We start from the raw sequence: 18,141 nt of genomic DNA on the forward strand, positions 1-18,141 counted from the left end.
TTGCAAGTGAGATGATATTATGAGTCAGCCACACTCTACTTGCCCATATGTAAAGACAACACCCAAAAGAATCAAATGTCCTTTCACTTGCCACTGGAATGGGATGCTTTAGTCCGCAGGAGAGGATAAAAACTGTTGACGTTTTAGGGGTGACAGTGTTAGGATGGTCAAACAAAACTTTCTCTGCAGCCTGATCAAAAAAAAATGGCTTACTTCTGGTGCAGAGGGCCGCAGAGGCCATTATAGCCCTTCCCTGTGCTGCCCAATGGCCGACACCCACACTGGGAAGGACTGCAGCCATTGACCAACGGCAACACCTAAGAGGTTAAGAATGATTTGGATTTACTAGAGTCATCAGGACACCAATCACAAAAAAGCGTACTTTACATTGGAGTATCCAAAATAATGTACAAGTTTTCATGTTATTTTGTCCCCTTACTCAAGTAGGCCCAACACCGTGCAGCACAAACCCTTCGATTTCCGGTTTACAGTACTTCAGTACTAATCTGTGAAAGAGGATTGTATTCCACCAAGGCTAGGTTGGTACCCAGAAATATACGCTGTTCAAATCCTTTAATATTAGGGCAAGCATTAAAAGAAAATGCTGAGAGCACACCTAGTATTATTGAAAGTAGTTCCAAAATATAACAATTAGAGGCCAGAAACAGTGCTCCCAGAATACTCCCAGATTGTATGCAAAAACATGCATAAACACAAAAGCAACTTGACGAAAAACATTTTACTATACTATTATGCCATTTTAAATAGCATCTCTCTGATAAATCATTTAGCAAAACATGTTTGATGTATGCAATATTAAAATAAAGAGATAAACAATAAAGAACGACTGTAAAACCATTATGGGATCATTATGGGCTAAATTAATATAAATAAGGGAGGATATTCTTGAAGTCACAAAATGCATCTGCAGGCATACGTGCTGGCATTGGTGCAAATTTCTGGCTTCCAGAAATTCCCAACCCAAGTAGGCTTAGCAAACATTTGTGAATTCCATTCTGTCAGGCGTAACTGTCCTGCCTTTTTCAATGTGGAAAAAGATTGGAGAAGAGTACCTGAATACCCTGAAGTTTGTTAGCTTATGAGTGTGCAACACTCACAAGACATTCAAAGCTTGGAACTTCCCTGCCCACCTACTTTCAGCCCCTTTAGCTAGATTTGTGGAAATGTGACAAAAGCCGAGCCTTGCTTGAATCCAAACCTTGTTACAATTTGGGCTCTAACATAATCAGACAGAGAGGTTATTGTCAGCGCTTTAATACCTTTTCAACTATAAGAGTAGTTTTCTAAAAATCTTGCACCCAACACCCTTCACAAACCCACACTGCTCCAATCTATCATGAGGGGAGAAATTTATGTAGACAATTGGCCAGACATTTGTAAATATTTAGGCACCCATATTTATTAAGGCATTGAGAAGAAAGAAATGCAGTGTTTGGGGGCGGAAGAGAGATCTTTCGCAGGTTTCTATTGGCTTCTGTTATAGACACTATAACTCCAGTACCCTTCTTAAAAGAGTTGAATACATCTGCTAAGATTTGAGGTAGGCCATCTGGCAATATTTTTTTCTAATTTTCCACAGATGCATTGAATATACTCCCCAACACATACTCCTATAAAGCTATGGGGGATTTAAGATCCAGACATAAAAATATCTTAAACATGGTTCGATCAGGGGAGAGAAAGTGAGTAGTGTTTGTTCTGTTCTACACCTTTCATACTTCATAACTTATGATCGCTGGTTTAACTGGGGACAAATCAACAACTCTTGATTAATAGTAATGGTTTTGTTGTGATGTAACCAAACAGGAAGATAATCTTTGAACTAGTATGGCTAGATTGTTTTAAAATCTCTAACCAAGCGATATCTGACAGACAAAAAAAATCAGTTTGGTCATGAAGAGCCTGGGGCATTAATAAACCCCAGCCTTTTGATCACAGCTTTCCCCTCAGCCTCCTCCATGGCGTTATTCAGTACTTTCTGCAGTACTTACGAGAGGTGAGCAGTGGAACATTATGCAAGTACTTAGAGCGTCTTTCCGGGATTTTGGCACTTTGCTGTGTCATTGCCCCTTTGATGTGTCAGTGCTTGTATTACTGTCTAAACTTGAATGCACCTTTTCTGTGCATTTCGTTTCCACTTATGATCTTTAATTTCTTCCATTTAAACTCAATTTTGTCTATTCTCAATCGATCAATCAGAGATTTGTAAAGCACAGTTACTCACCTGTGAGGGTCTGAAGGCGCTGGGACCCTCTTATGCAAGGGGGATGCATGAAACTAGTCGACAGATAGGAATGGATAGGTACACCTGAGTACATTGACATTTGGGCACCCTAATCGCTCTACCCCGGTTTTAATACAGTACCACCTAGAAGCCAGAATAACATTTTTTATAGCTTACTAGGCAGGTAATTTTAACAAATTCACATATTCCACTCCATCACATCACTACCTTTGCACCACACATAGTCATTATTAAAGTGTTCCTGCGTAACTCGTGAGTCGTAGCACGCCCCAGTCCGTAGAGGGCTGGGAGGACCCCCATGATGAAGCATGTCACCAAGGGGCAACCCTGGTGAGTGAGGGGACACTAAGAAAAAGAGCAACTTCTCCTTTTCTCTCATTGGATACACTATTCCAACCACATTGAACATTGTGGATAGGACTACTAACAGCTAGGCTCTCGATCTCTGTTCCAGAGATCATTTGTGATTTATCTGACCTTGGAGGGTGAGCCTAAGCAATTCCCTCTTTCTCCCCCTTGTTTTGTTGACCCTCTTATGCCACATATCTAGAAGCTCTGCCTTTTGTATTTTCAAGATGCACATTGTACCCATTATCTTCTCTAGCAAAGCTTTTGACGTGTTTTAAACTGTATTTCCAAATATGCTCTCTCTGTAATTTCCTGACTACAAGCTAAGTTTCCCCTTTCTTTTGCATGGCAATATCTGTTAATGTGCCCGGAGTAGCCACTTTCAGTATGTCCCAATTGAAGGTTTTAGTTCAGTCCCTCTGTGTATCTTTCACCAAAGGTTTTATGGGCTTCTCTAATTTAGCTGTACGTCTATGGTCCTTCTGGGCATCTTCCAGCAGACATCAAAAGGAACCACAGCCCTTATCGTCAACAGGGAACTGACACGATTCATCGAAGAGAATGCAGTCCTCGACCCGTCCCAAACCTGATTCCGAAGCAACCACAGCACTGAGACCAACCTACTCGCCACCATAGACGACATCTATACCCTCCTGGACAAAGGCCACTCCGCAGCTCTCAACCTACTCAACCTATCAGCGGCCTTCGACACCATCTACCACCACACACTATTCGCCAGACTACACAACGTCGGCATACAAGAAACAGCCCTGGACTGGATGCAATCAATCCTCACCGGAAGAAGCCAAAGGATCAGACTGCCACCCTTCCTCTCCGATCCCACAAAAATCGCCTGCGGAGTCCCACAGGGGTCGTCACTGAGCCAGCCCTCTTCAACATCTACATGGCCCCCTCGCAGCCATCGTCCAACAACACAGCAAAAACATCGTATCCTACACTGACGACACCCAGCTCATCCTCTTCCTCACCAAAGACCCCACCAACGCCAAACTCAACTTTCAGAAAGGAATGCAAGACGTCGCAGTCTGGATGACCAACAGCTGCCGGAAGGTCAACGCCGAGAAGAAAGAAGTCCTTGTAACCAACCCTTCAGCTTGGGACAACACCTGGTGGCCGACCGCCCTCGGAAGCTCACCTACCCCCTCAGACCACGCCAAAAACTTCGGCATCGTACTCAATCAATCAATCAATCAGGGGTTTGTTAAAGCACGACTACTCACCCGTAAGGGTCTCAAGGCGCTAGGGGTGGGGAGGGGGGTGCAGGTTCCATTCCATCAAGGAGGGGGTCTGTCGAAGAGCCAGGTTTTGAGGTTTCTTGCGAAGATGGGGAGCGATGTTGTCTGTCTGAGGTGGAGCGGAAGGGCATTCCATGCTTTGGCAGCGAGGAAGGAGAAGGAGCGGCCTCCCGATCTGGTCTTTCTGGTGCGGGGGACCACGGCGTAGGAGAGCTGGGCTGATCGTAGGGTTCTTTGGGGTGCGTGGAATTTGAGTCGGCTGTTCAGGTATGCTGGTCCGGTGCCGTGGAGGGCCTTGTGTGCGTGGGTGAGCATCTTAAAGGTGATTCTCGCCTCGACGGGGAGCCAGTGGAGTGTGCGCAGGTGCTGGGAGATGTGGCAGTGTTTTGGCAGGTTGAGGACCAGTCTTGCGGCGGCGTTCTGGATGTTCTGTAGCTTGCGGATGAGGTTTTTGTTTATTCCGGCGTAGAGTGCGTTGCCGTAGTCGAGTCTGCTGGTGACCAGGGCGTGAGTGACTGTCTTTCGGTGTTCGAGGGGGATCCATTTGAAGGTCTTACGAAGGAGGCGGAGGGTGTGGAAGCAGGAAGATGAGACACAGTTGATCTGGCGGTCCATTTTGAGCTCAGAGTCCAGGATGATTCCCAGGTTGCGTGCGTGGTCTGTGGGGGTTGGCGGGTTTCCGAGGGCGCTGGGCCACCAGGTGTCGCTCCAGGCGTCGGGGTTTGGGCCCATGATGAGTACTTCTGTTTTGTTGGTGTTTAGTTGTAGGCAGCTGTTTTTCATCCATTTGGCGACGGCTTCCATGCCTTCTCGAAAGTTGCGTCTGGCGGTGTTGGGCTCGTTGGATAGGGAGAGGATGAGCTGGGTGTCGTCTGCGTATGACACGATGTTGAGTCCGTAGGTTCTGACGATGGGGGCAAGTGGAGCCATGTAGACGTTGAAGAGCGTCGGGCTGAGGGAGGAGCCGTGGGGGACTCCGCAGGTGGTAGGTGTGGGGTCCGAGAGGAAAGGGGGAGTCTGACCCGCTGCGTCCTGTCGGAGAGGAAGGATCAGATCCAGTCGAGGGCCTTGTCCTGGATTCCTGCGTCATAGAGTCTGCGTATTAGGGTGCGGTGGGAGACTGTGTCGAATGCCGCTGATAGGTCGAGGAGGATGAGGGCTACTGTATCTCCTTTGTCCAGTAGGGTGCGGATGTCGTCTGTTGCGGCGAGGAGGGCGGTTTCCGTACTGTGGTTTTTTCTGGAGCCGGATTGGGAGGAGTCGAGGATGTTGTGTTCTTCAATGAATATGGCGAGTTGGCTGTTGATGGCTTTCTCGATGACTTTCGCTGGGAACGGGAGCAGGGAGATGGGTCTGTAGTTTTTGAGGTCGGTGGGGTCCGCTGAGGATTTCTTTAGGAGGGGGTTCACCTCGGCGTGTTTCCAGTCGTCGGGGAACGAGGCAGTCGCCAGGGAGCGGTTGATGGTGTGGCGGAGCATGGGTGCGATGGTGTCGGCGGCTCTGTTGAAGATGTGGTGGGGGCAGGGGTCCGTGGGGGCCCCTGAGTGGATTGACTTCATTGTCTTCCGTGTGTCTTCGGCGGTGAGGGCTGTACAGTCATCAATCGCTGGTTTCCGGGTGTCGGGGGTGGTTGGTGAGGGTTCAGTGTGTTGGTTGTCTTCGTCGAAGTTGTCGTAGATGCTCTTGATTTTGTGGTGAAAAAAGGTGCCGAGTTTGTCGCAGAGGTCTTGTGAGGGCGGGATGTCAGTAGACTCGCTGGTGGGTTGGGCGAACTCCTTGATGATGCTGAAGAGTTCCTTACTGTTGTGTACGTGGGTGGAGATTCTGTCTTCAATCGCTTTTTTCCTCGTTTCTCTGATGAGTTGATGGTGGGCGTTGGTGGCGGCTCTGAAGTTGTTGTGGGCTTCTGTGGATTTGGTGTTTCTCCAGGCCTTTTTGAGGCGGCGGCATGAGCGCCTGGATTCTCGAAGTTCGGTGGTAAACCATCTGGCTTTCTTGGCATGGGTATTGTTGTTTTTCTTGAGGGGGGCTATGGTGTTGGTGCTGTCCGAGATCCATCTATGCAGGGTTCGGGCTGCGGTGTTGGGGTCGTCGTTTTCCGCGATGGTTGGGGTGGAGTTGTTGAGTGAGGAGGTGAGCTGGTCGTCGGTGATTTTGGTCCAGTTTCTTTGCGGAAGCAGGTGCTGGTGTCTGTGGATGGTGGGTGTTCTGAAGGTGAAGTGGACGCAACGATGGTCGGTCCATGGGAGTTCGGTGGTGTGGCTGAAGGTGATGGAGTTTCCTGTAGTGAAGAGGGGGTCGAGGGTGTGTCCTGCTGAGTGCGTTGGCTCGGTTACGATCTGGCGGAGTCCAATGTTGTGGAGGTTGTCCAGGAGGCATGTGGTGTTGGGGTCCAGTTGATTGTCGAGGTGGAAGTTGAGGTCTCCCAGCAGGGTGTAGTTGGTGGATGCGATGGCCTGCGGGGAGATAATGTCCGTGATGGAGTTGGCGAAGGGTCTGCGGGGTCCAGGGGGTCGGTAGATGAGGGTTCCTCGGAGGGCGGCGGTGGGGCTGGCCAGTATCTTGAAGTGAAGGTGTTCCATCAGTTCTGTGGACTCGTCAGGGAGTGTACTCAGGCGGAGGCTGGATTTGTGGACCATGGCGATTCCTCCTCCTGGGTGGGTGGGGCGGTCCTTCCTGGAAATCTTGTATCCTTGGGGGATGGCGATGGCGATGTCTGGTCCCGAGGTGGTGTTGGTCCAGGTTTCGGTGAAGAATGCTACGTCCGGGGTGGTGCTGTCAAGTAGGTCCCAGATTTCTGTGGCATGTTTGTGGAGGGATCGGACGTTGAGGAGGATACATTGCAGGGTCTTCGGTTCGGTTGTGTTCTTGTGGGCGGGTTGTGCTGGATCCGTGTTCTTGGCGGTGCTGCAGGTGTGCCGGCAGCGGTGACAGCTGAAGGGTCCATGGGTGTCGGCTGGTGATGCTAGCTTGCAGTTGTTGTTGCAGCCTGGGTTGAGTGCGTGGAGTGCTGCTGGGTCGTAGCGTTGGCGGGGCGGAGGTCCAGGGTTCCTGGTGCTGGTCGCGGACGGGTCGCAGACGGGCGCAGACGTGCTTGCCTTTGACGCGCCTTCGGTGCACCAGCGGCGCGCCCGCAGCCCGCGGCCGCACAGTGGCCGCCGCGCACCCGCGCAGTGGCCGCCATTAAGTAGGGATCGGGGAGGGCTGGACAGCTGGGAGGCGGGAGCGGGGAGGGGAGCTGGATTGGGCCGGTCGCGCTGGGGGGGAGGGGCCGCGGGGCAGCAGCGGCGGGGAAAGGTAAAGGGAGGAAAGAAGGGATAAAGAGAAAGGGAAAATAAGCAGAAATAAGGCACAAAAGAGCAGAGACGCAGAAAAGAGCAGAAAGGTGAAAGATAGAAAGGGTTAGAAAAACGAGTGAAGGAGCAGAGTGAGAGAAAGGAGACAGAGGTCCACTGGACCACCAGGGATGAGGCGCAGGGAAACCTGCGGGTGGAGGAGGGCCTCGATCACCAACACTCAAGAGTGCAGGGGCACCTCACTTAATGGTGGAGCTGCGAGGGTGGGAGAGCAATTTCACTGACTCGACTCATTACTCACCATGAACCGACAGGTCAATGACGTCACCACCAGCTACTTCAACACCCTCTGCAAGACCTTCAAATGGATCCCCCGAGTCAAGGAAGACAGTCACCCATGCACCATGCACCAGCAGACTGGACTATGGAAACGCACTCTACATCGGCATCAACAAGTCTCTGCTCCGCAACCTCCAGACAATACAGAACACCGCCGCCAGACTTATCCTCTGCATCCTAAGGCACGAACACATCAGCCAACATCTACTAAGACTCTACTGGCTCCCCGTGGAGAAAAGAGTCACCTTCAAAATCCTCACTCAGACCTACAAATGCCTACACAACGGACCCAAATACCTCAACGACAAAATCTACTTCCACGTACCCAAAAGAAACCTCCACTCTACCAACTTCACACTGGCCGAAACCCCGTGCATCCAGAGCCAGAGCAGGCGGAAGATCCTTCTCTCACATTGCAGCCAAGACTTGGAACGAGCTACCGGAAGACATCTGACGCGCCCCCTCCCTGAACACCCTCAGGAAGACCCTCAAGACCTGGCTCTTTGGCTAAACAGATCTGCGCCCCCCCCCCACCCCTCAGCGCCTTGAGACCCTCACAGGTGAGTAGCACGTTTTTAATTCCGGACTGATTAATTATTTTAAACCCCTATATCTGCATGATGGTGACCATTAAAACCACAATATGTACCTCCTCTAGCTCACATGGCCTCTAATAACTGAAGTAATTTTGTGTGTGTTCTGTGACCATGTGAGAAAAAGTGTATTTCCTTTTGTTGTCTTGAAATTACTTCCAGTTGTTCACCAACCTCAGGTTGAGAATCTCATTTTTAGGTCGAAGCCTACCAGACAGAACAGCTGTCCAGCTTGCTAAAGATTGGGGACAATCAGAAAACGGAACTAGGAATGCATTCCGCTCATTGCACTCCATTAGCTTTGTGGTTTGTAACTACAGCTCTGTTTTCTGTTTTTACTGATTTTTACAGATAAATACAGACAGAAATCCATTTCTTTTCTTGTCTGTATTTATTTTTTAAACGTGGATAAAAATGAAAATTGGGTGTTTTTTGAGTGATTCTAAATACACTAGACTTGACCATGACGGTCAGGCCAATAACTGTGTGACTTGATAGGTAAGATGGTTAAAAAAAGGATTTTTAGTAAAGAGGATTAAACAGCAGTAGATACGCACATGGCTGATACTGAAATGTGCATATTTTCATAAAAGTGTATTGATTTACCTTCTGCGGGTGTTCATATCACTGAAACCTGGCAGGCATTCAAGAATGTTTTTACATTAAAAGTTGTTTATATATAATGTTTTTCTTTAGTTACAATTGATTGGTGTCTATAATGGATTGGTTTAGTATTTGACATTGTTTGTATTTATTTATTTTCTGACTAGGATCCGTGAATTGCATATTGTCTGTAAGAGAGACATATCTTAATGTCCTGATGAAGGTGATGTCCTAATAATTTATCGCCACCGAAACGAGTCAACGCTTCTTTTGGTATTTGGTTGCATTCAAGGAGCCCTTCTAAGTCCAATGACATTATGACATAATGGACTGATGAAATTACTATTTAGTGATTCCTTTTTTGAAGCAACCGAATTTTGATGTATTGATTACTTTGCACCTCCTTTTGTCTCTCAATATTCTTATTTGCTGATTTTTTAGATTGATGTATTTTATAAATCGTGTTTTTAATATAACAAATTATTTTTGTTTTTAATTGCAATTTATGTACATTAATAAATGACATTTTTTACTATGGATTTTTGAGTTCTGTGTCCTTTATGTGCATTACAGTTGTTTTGGGTTCAGAGAGTAACGTATATGCGAACTTTGAAACTCTTGGCTTATTGACTATGCATGAATATTTTTAGTTGTTGACTGTGGGTGTTTGAATATTTTCAGTTTAAAGTAGATTAACCATAATCCCAAGAGAGCCTTCTCTCCCTTTTACCTGTGGTACCCTGTCTCTTGGCAAGTGGGGTTGTCCTTTTTGTGTATAGGCATTCAAGCATTACTGTATATTTATTTGTTAAATAAATGTGGGAATATACCAGTTTCAGCTTTATTTTCTTCATAAAACCCATAATAAATATAGATAAATACAGATAAAGTTGACAAAAAATAAATATAGATAAATACAGAAATAAATGTCAACAAAATAAATACCATAAAACCGAGAGCCCTATATATAACTCACAATTTCTGGCTTTCTATTTGCTGACTTTGATTGCTTTAGGCTGGCCCGCTTGAGTTTGTCCCTCCTGTTGCCCAAACCTTGCTTACTATATTTCCACAAACTCGCTTTCTTTAAACAGGCCTTTAAATCTTGAGCCCATCTTGTCAGATCTGCTGTGCATTCAAAGAGAGGGGTCAATTGTCAATCTCTTTCTTCTCAGGAAGCTTGGTGTTTACTTTTCTTTCTCTGGCCTCAAAGTGAGAGAATTTATGTGACAACCCTGCTGAGTATCCATATGAGAAGAGGGTGTAGGATGTTTTTTTCATACACAATAAAAAAAAAACTGTGCTCATGTTTCAGAACATATCAGAATTAGTATAAATGAAGCACATTTTTTGTAATTCTGAAGTGTGGTGGAAACAAATATTTGAACACTATCAAAACAGTAGGTGATTACATTTGCGCACAATATCGTTTGTGTGCAGCGAAACCGTATTTCTGTGCAGATGTAATGAGCATTTCAATTGAAAATGTGTTGTCAGTTATGGCAATGCACTACCACACCAAGCATACTCCACACTACACCACTCCACTCTACTCTTAGCCCTTCCACTCTATGCCATGCTACTTCATTCTATGACACTCCACTCTAGGCCCCTACACTCAAAGACACTCTACGACATGCCATTTGACCTCGCTCCACTCCAATTTACCCCACCCTAATTTACCCACCCCAATCTACCTCCCCACACTCCAATCTACTCCACTGCAGTCTACCCCACTCCACTCCAATGTATCACAATCCACTCCATGATCTAATCTACCCCACTCCACTCAATCTAACACAATCAACCCAACCCCATTCCAATCTACACCACTCCACTTTAAGACACTCTACAACATGCCATACCACTCGACTCCATGCCATACCAAACTACGCCACTCAATCCATAACACGCCCTTCCACTCTACCCCCTCCATCACTTACCCCTCACCACTCTACCCTACTCAGTGTAACCCAATTAACCCCACCACAGTAGTCTACCCCACTCCTCACCAATCTACCGCACTCCACTCCAATCTACCCCCCTCTGCTCCAATCTATCCCAGTCTACCCCACTTCACTCCAGTGTACTTCAGTCCACCCCTCTCCAATGTACCCCAATCCAACCCACTTCAATCTGCCTGATTCTACTGCAATCTACCCCCTACATTCCAATCTACCGCAGTCCAATTTACCCCACTGCACTCCAAACTCTACTGTAATCCATCCAACTCCTCTGCACTCCAGTCTACCACACTCTATCCATTCCAAACCACCACAACCCAATCTACCACAATCCATCCACTCCAATCCAACCCAATCTACCACAATCTATCCACTCCAATCTATACTCCTACTGCATTCCACTCTAATCTACCATATTCCACTCCAATCTACCCCCACCCCACTTCAATATACCCCCTATCTACCCCTCTCTACTTCACTTCAATCTATCCCACTCAACAAGTCTGCCCCACTCTAACCCACCCAATCTACCCTACCCCACCTAGTCTACCCCACAACATCCCAATCTACCCCACTCCACTACAATCTACCCTTCCTAATTTACCACACTCCAAACTCCATTGCAAACTATCCAACTCCTCACCCCACAATTACTCCACTCCAATCTACTCAAATCTACTCCACTCAAATCTGCACCACTCCAATTTACCACAATCTACCTCGCTCCAATTTACCAACAAATCTACTTCACTCAAATCTACCCACTCCAATCTCCCCACTCCACTCAAATCTACCACACTCCAATTCACCCTAGCTACCACAATCCACTCTATAACACTCCATTCCCACTCTACCCCACCCCTATCCAACCCACTCCACTCCAATCTACCCCACTCCAATCATCCCTCTTCAATCCAATCTTAGGAACCTCTGGGAGAGGCCATGGAAAGTACATTGCTGTGGCCCATGAGGGATGTTGTCATGATCTAGACCACCATTTCCTGGGCCATGGAGAGTAGAAACTGCAACATTTTTTTCAAACATCCCAAGATCCCAAAACATCTGGTTAAAAGAGTCTTGACTTGGTGGTCAAAAGTGAAATGTAGATCAATCCAAACTCCTAGATTTTTCACTATAAGCTTCGGGTAAGGAAAAGCACCCAGGAAAAGAGGCCCCCAAGCAGTAGACCAGGTGCTTTGTTGGTTCCCCACTATCATCCCCTCCGTCTTATCCCCATTGAGATTCAAGCAATTAAGGCTTATCGAATTCATCACTGCAGAAAGACAGTTTCAGCTGAGGACTTCTCCGCTGAGCCCTGGGAAAGTATAATGATCAACTGCATATCATCCGTGTAAGTGAGTGCAGTGAATTCAAAGGCTGATACAATCTCTGCTAAGGGGCACGCATTTACACATTAAAAAGTGATAAGCAACCAGAACAAGGCGGCGCTAATTAGAACAAAAAACATCAATGCATCTCAAGAATCCTATATTAACATCTTACCTGAACTCCAGTGCCTTCCTTGTTCACTAAATCTCAGTAAACTGTTTAAAAGTCTTTATTTTGCACTGTTCTCTTTAGCCACTGTCCGGGAGCTCCAGAGCCTCTTCTTGTAAGACTCTTCTGCACTCTTCTTCTGTATCAATTCCAATATTGCCTCTCTCCTTCACAGCGATTATAGTGACTCCTTAACCACTTATCTAGAACTGTAGTTCTTTTGGGTAAAGCCATCGCCGCCAACTTTGGTGCTAGTGGAGATTAAACTACATGGGGTGATTTGTCTCCATTTCAACTGTTCATCTGTCGTGATATACAGACACATTGTTATTCAGATATGATAGTGAATATGACTCTGACCTTTATCATCTTTTATGTTTTCCATGAGTATGTAGAAGGATGTTTTGATAAGAACATCCCTAAGCCTTTTTACTGGTTTACTTGGGCATTTCCCAACTCTGTGAGCCCTTTCAGTTTCTATAGGAAACCAATAATTTTCATTGAGGAATTTAAAGAGATCTGTCACACACTGAAGAATATGGGAACCTTAGCTACATCCTTTGAGATCCTTAAATGGACCAAGGCTTTACATTCGTCAAACAACTGCATTGTCCGTGCTTCCAGCGACAACATATAGTGCCAAGTTGCTCACTGTCAATCATCGACTGCCCCAATGGTGCTGATGCATCTATTATGTGTGTGAAGGTTTTACATGTCTTTCTCAATATCTGAAATCTCTTTAATAATGTCGGAGATTGCTGATTCAGTCCAGCGACTAGTGTCATACCAGGTTATTTATTAAAGTCCACCAGACAAGCATTACGCTCACCTTCACTCAGCTGTTGTGCTCCTTTGGGAGTCATGCCAATATTAATTGGTGAGAGATCCTAAGCTACCCAGGTGTCATGCTGATTGTCAGGGAAAGCTGCTGTAACTAATCTTGAAGCTCGTTTTTTGCCTAGTTCTTTTATTGCAGTGAGACATCTGGCCTGGTCCAGGATATCTCTACTTCACCCTCAGCCACAGACTGGAGTGTAATTTCACAGTGGCTCCAACTGAAATCACTGCTTTGCACCTCACACATGAGCCCACCTCTCACTTCTGCAAACTGTAACTGGTGTCATAAATCTTATGTGATTCTTCCCAGAACAATCAGTGCTGTTTGTATGAGCTTCTATGTATGCATGTGTTACTGTGTTTCATACTAAGCATTCACTGCTTTAATGTTGGCACAGGCTCTGCAGGTCATGCTCCATAATGTAAACGTGTAACACCTGCCCATTCCTTAGACCTTCTTAGATGGAGGCTCTGTGCAGTACCAATGCTCCTTGGCTGAGCATATGTCCAAACCGCTGATTAGTTCTCTGTCCCAGAATGTTGCCCTAATTCCCAATTATTTGCCCCACAACTGCTTTTAGCCTAAGCCTTAGTTACGGTCTGTCTCCTGAAAGCTATTACATTCTGTGTACTGCAGGTTAGCAACCAAATTGGAGACATAATCCTCCTGCCTGCCCAGGAAGGGAAAAATAAGCCCATGCTCTCCACTCCCACAATCAATGATAGGCTGTGCATACACAGGTGCCACCTCCTTTCTCTGCTCTGTCATGCATCTATGTGGGTTGGCAAACACCGATCCACAGGACCCGCTCAGCACCTCCCTCCGCCTGCTCCACCGCTACTCACAATTCACAGTCAGCAAAGGCCATACACCCCCCTCCCCTGCCACCCACCCAACCACACACCCCACCACTCCTCATTCGTTACATCTAGAATTCAGTAGAATGGGCACTGCTCAACTTTTGTAGCTAAGTCATCACACTTGCATTTTTGAATTAGCTAGCATTCTTAAGCTACAAACCAACTAAGCAAGCTATTCGACTGATGGGTAGATGGGAAAATGTACCTTTGAAAGGTGAAATGTCCTGTAGTGGAGCTTACAAGAGAGGATTTGGAGAGGCAGAGCTGCAGCTGGGAGAAGGGGAGGCTGTGGCAACTCTTTTTTTCTATTACTCTCAAAAGCATATTACGTAGATGCTTGACAGGCATTTGGCCAGATTTGACTCTTTCCGAAAGTTGGAAAAGGTAGTATGCAGAACCCAGTTATTCAACTGAGCTACTAGATACACTTCAACCTCCTCCACACCAGAGCATCCTAAATGAGCTCCTAGCTAGTTTACTCCAGAATAGTTAATGCTTTCTTCTTTGTACATCTTTGTAAGAAGCGAAAAAATAGTTGCCATCTTCACTCTTAGCTGATCCTGACTTCGACAGATTGTTGCCAATTGGATCCCACAGGTCTTCAAAGACTTCAAGGCCATCGAGGGCATTGAGAGATACTTCACTTTTGAGGGTTCTGACGAAACTAGTTCCCTCAATATTGAACTAAAACTCTAAACCAGAAAACCTCTGCGCTCCCAGGGCAGAGGAGCATGTTCAGTATATAGTAAGATTAACATAATTTACTCATGTTTCAGCTCAGGTGAGAAAATATCTCATTGTACCTATCACAAACAATTAAGCATCTGTCAATTTAAATGTACAAATGCAGATGGACATCCTAGCTTTGAGATATCCATGAGCAAAGTTTCTTTGCCAACGTATGAATCTGTTTAAAGTACTGAAACGGTGTCGGTGTAGATGAGATGAACTAAACTTTCCCTTCATTTCAGCACATGGCAGCTGCCTTGTTTGCTGAAACTGGGCTTTAACATAACCAAAACTTCTCACGTGTGCTGAAACTGTAAATAACCACGTGCTGGATTGGGTTCGATATTGAGGAATATTTTGAGCAAGAGTGTTAGGACATTCAGCCAGCCTCATAGAGGGGATGGCATGGTCTTTATTTATGGGTGATGTGCAGGTTAAAATACTGTGGCAAGATGAAGAATGTTGGGGATTGTGATTTTAGGAACTGTGTTTAGAGATAGCAGTTGCATATATCCCAGAAAAGCTTCTTCATCCAATAGGTCTTCACTCTGTACCATTAGTGGTTGCTTGGCTATTTCTTTTTCCAACTGAAGAATATTGATGACTGCAGTGGGAAGCATAGATGTGCAGTTTTGAAAAGGACTTCTTGTCACGGGGGAGGTTGTACTTGATTAGACCAGTTTCCTAAGAAAATATGACCATGTGAACTGATAGTGTCATGAGACTTCAGGATGACGGTGTTCCTGAAGAACTGAATAGTTGTCTGGAATGTAGAAACATGGAGGTAAGTGGCAAATCCTCACCAGGAGGAAACTCTGACGGCATTAAAGTTGACTACTAACACTGAGTGATCAGAAATGGGATCTGCAAAGATGCGGTCCAGGTAGGAAGATCATTTATTATCATTCAAGCCCAAGTAAGAGTGCTGGTTTTCATTAACATATTTGTTTCCAACCGGAGTACAAATACACCATTCTAAAGTGAGAAAGGGACTTTAGTAGGTCTTCTGTTTGAAGAAAGCATGCAATCATGACTTTGATAACGTGTGATAACATGTCTTTCTACACAGTAGAAGATGAACAGAAAGTTAAATGCATAGTTATGTCACCACTAAAATAGGTGGGGATATGGATATTTCTTGGAAGGATTCAGAAAAGATGTGCCTCTTAGCCATTACAATAGAAACATGATATAAACAAGACCCCAAACTTAAACTTGAACTATTGAGATAGACCAGTCTTCAAAACATGGAGACGTGTGCAAAATGTTAAGAAACGCCAATTTGCTACGGCCTCCACATATACTGCCAGTACTAGAAAAAGACAACGTAAGAAAATGAAGACTGATGCAATTACAAAGTGATTGCAAACAGCTAACACAGGCTTGTAAATGGGCCCAATTTGCATTTATGAATTCATGAAGGACTCGGGTGTTATCCTGGTAAACTTGACGGACCATCAAAGTCGGACTGAAGAACCACACAATTGTAGCCCTCCTGTCCTACGGGAAATAACTCAGATCGGTCATTTAGCCAGAGATGCCTCGAAGCATTTCGCGGTCCCCGTTTCATTTTTGTTTCAATCTCTCAATTTTCCATTCACAAATGCTAACACGTGGTTTAGACCGACTCCCACGTGTGAAAGGTGACTGTGGCTTACCACTTAATAAATTAATCTTTCGGTTGCAATGACGTTTAAATCACCGAACAAAGCGGCGTCTGGTGCGTGAATGCCAAGGCTGTGCGTGCAGCAGACTGCATCCGCGCGCTCAGCTTTGCTTCGTTACAGTCACGTGTCAGCCACGTTCTCCCGATCTAAGTGACGTCTCCGCAACCAGACTTCGCACGTCGGCTTTCCGCAGCCATTTTATTAGCAGAAGAATACGAAAACTAGGAAATAAATACATTAGTATTAGAGGAGTAACAAAAAAGTCGCTCAATACCCTTTATCAATAATGGCTTATACAGGAAACCCACCGAGGTTGAAATATCTCGGGCAACTGTAGGGGACCATCATTGGCTAGCTCGGCATCATGCGATGAAAACCAGGCAGTTTACACATGGTTCATTTCGAATTGGAAAAATAAGGCGCAAGCACGGAGGCATGTGGTCAACTTAGTCTTGAAAGGTAGTCACCACATTAAATAACTGACGGCGAAGTGCACACTTTCTGCTTTGCTAAAGAGTACCGCAGCAGACGAGCGCGTCACAGCAGATGTGAAAAGTTAGGCATGAGCGCCGAATATTCGTTACAATGCTGCACGAACTCACATACTTCTCGAATGCTCCTGCAGAAACGTCGTTCCCTCGTCTCGAGCGCAAACGGTTTACGCAGATGTCCCACGCGCCGTCCTCCAGCTCACGAATCCCCTCGCGTGGCTGTCTAGGCGGCCACGTGATTGGCTGAAGCGAGGGTTGTCGCGTGATCGCAGCCCTCGAGCGGGTCGGCCCCGCCTTGTGGCTGAGTGAGTGCGTCGAGGGATATACGGATCGAAAGTCCTTCTTTGACATAGGGTGAAGTCGTCGAGGGGTGCTCTGCCCAAAACGCAATGTAAGAGCAACACTGGTGCACGTTAATTCCGGGTCTACGCAGCAGGGAGATAATCAAAGCATGCAGAAACATAAACGATCTATAATAAGGTTGGTTAATCTGGCAGACCGTCTTTAGTTTTTGGTACGTTATGTTTTGGGGTATTTTTCTCCATCGTGGAAAAAAGCCAAAATGAAGTCGTTTCTCCACATTCCCTATTTTTTTAACCTCGTGGATCATCGTTTTTAGCTCATTGGCGCTTTATCAATTGGAGTACTATTTTGAAGATATATAGTCCCGTGTTTTAGAATGTGGATTACCCCTGGCAGGGTTTGTAATCAACTCGATGTGTATGCACCACCGGTTCAGACTTTAGTGCATGCATTATTCACTCGTATGTATGAGAGCAGTTTAAACTTTAGAGTACTGAGCTCATCGGACCTAGGTCTGTACGGTGAAAGCTGATTTCGGGACTGACATTTGAGTTCTGTTTTTTTGTGAGTATTTTACTATTTATGTCTTCCACATTTCTTTGTTATGTTTTGCACTTGAATAGACCTATCCCCTTTAACTTACATGTAATCACTGGACACTTAATTTTCTAACTATGATTGAGAGATATTTATAAAGGTATAGTAAATATTTTCTAAACACGTGAATACACATTCAACCTCTAACATTTCATTCGTTCTATTCTCCTGATCCAGACAACTGAGCTGTGGTGCCCAGCAAGACTGCACTGTCCACCTACTAGTTAGTTTCTACAAATTCCCGCTGGAGAGGATATCAGATCCTACTAGATGTAGGCTGATGACAGGTAGTTGTATGGGAAAATACACTGTAAAGCCAATCTAGTAATGCCTTTGCATAATCTTCAGTTGACCAGGGAAGCAGACATTAGTGCACAGTGGGTCCAAAAGCAAGCTCCTATCTAGTGGGAGTGTTTATGTTTCTGTTGGAGAAATGGGGCAAGCCTTGCATAGAGGTTGAGTTCTTTTACCACTGATTTGTCCTGGAGCTGACC

General features: G+C 45.8%; 1 protein-coding gene across 1 annotated transcript in view; it reads right to left on the reverse strand.

The window, feature by feature from the left end:
- MGA (MAX dimerization protein MGA) overlaps positions 1 to 16,985 on the reverse strand; it is a 949,809-nt gene extending 932,824 nt beyond the window's left edge. The window contains exon 1 of the mRNA XM_078659651.1: positions 16,863 to 16,985. The gene's annotated coding sequence lies outside the window, so the exon portion shown is untranslated. The remainder of the gene's footprint in view (positions 1 to 16,862) is intronic.
- Between the last annotated feature and the right edge of the window lie 1,156 nt (positions 16,986 to 18,141).

This window comes from Lissotriton helveticus, chromosome 9 (genome assembly GCF_964261635.1).
Source record: "Lissotriton helveticus chromosome 9, aLisHel1.1, whole genome shotgun sequence".
Classification (NCBI taxonomy): Eukaryota; Metazoa; Chordata; class Amphibia; order Caudata; family Salamandridae; genus Lissotriton; species Lissotriton helveticus.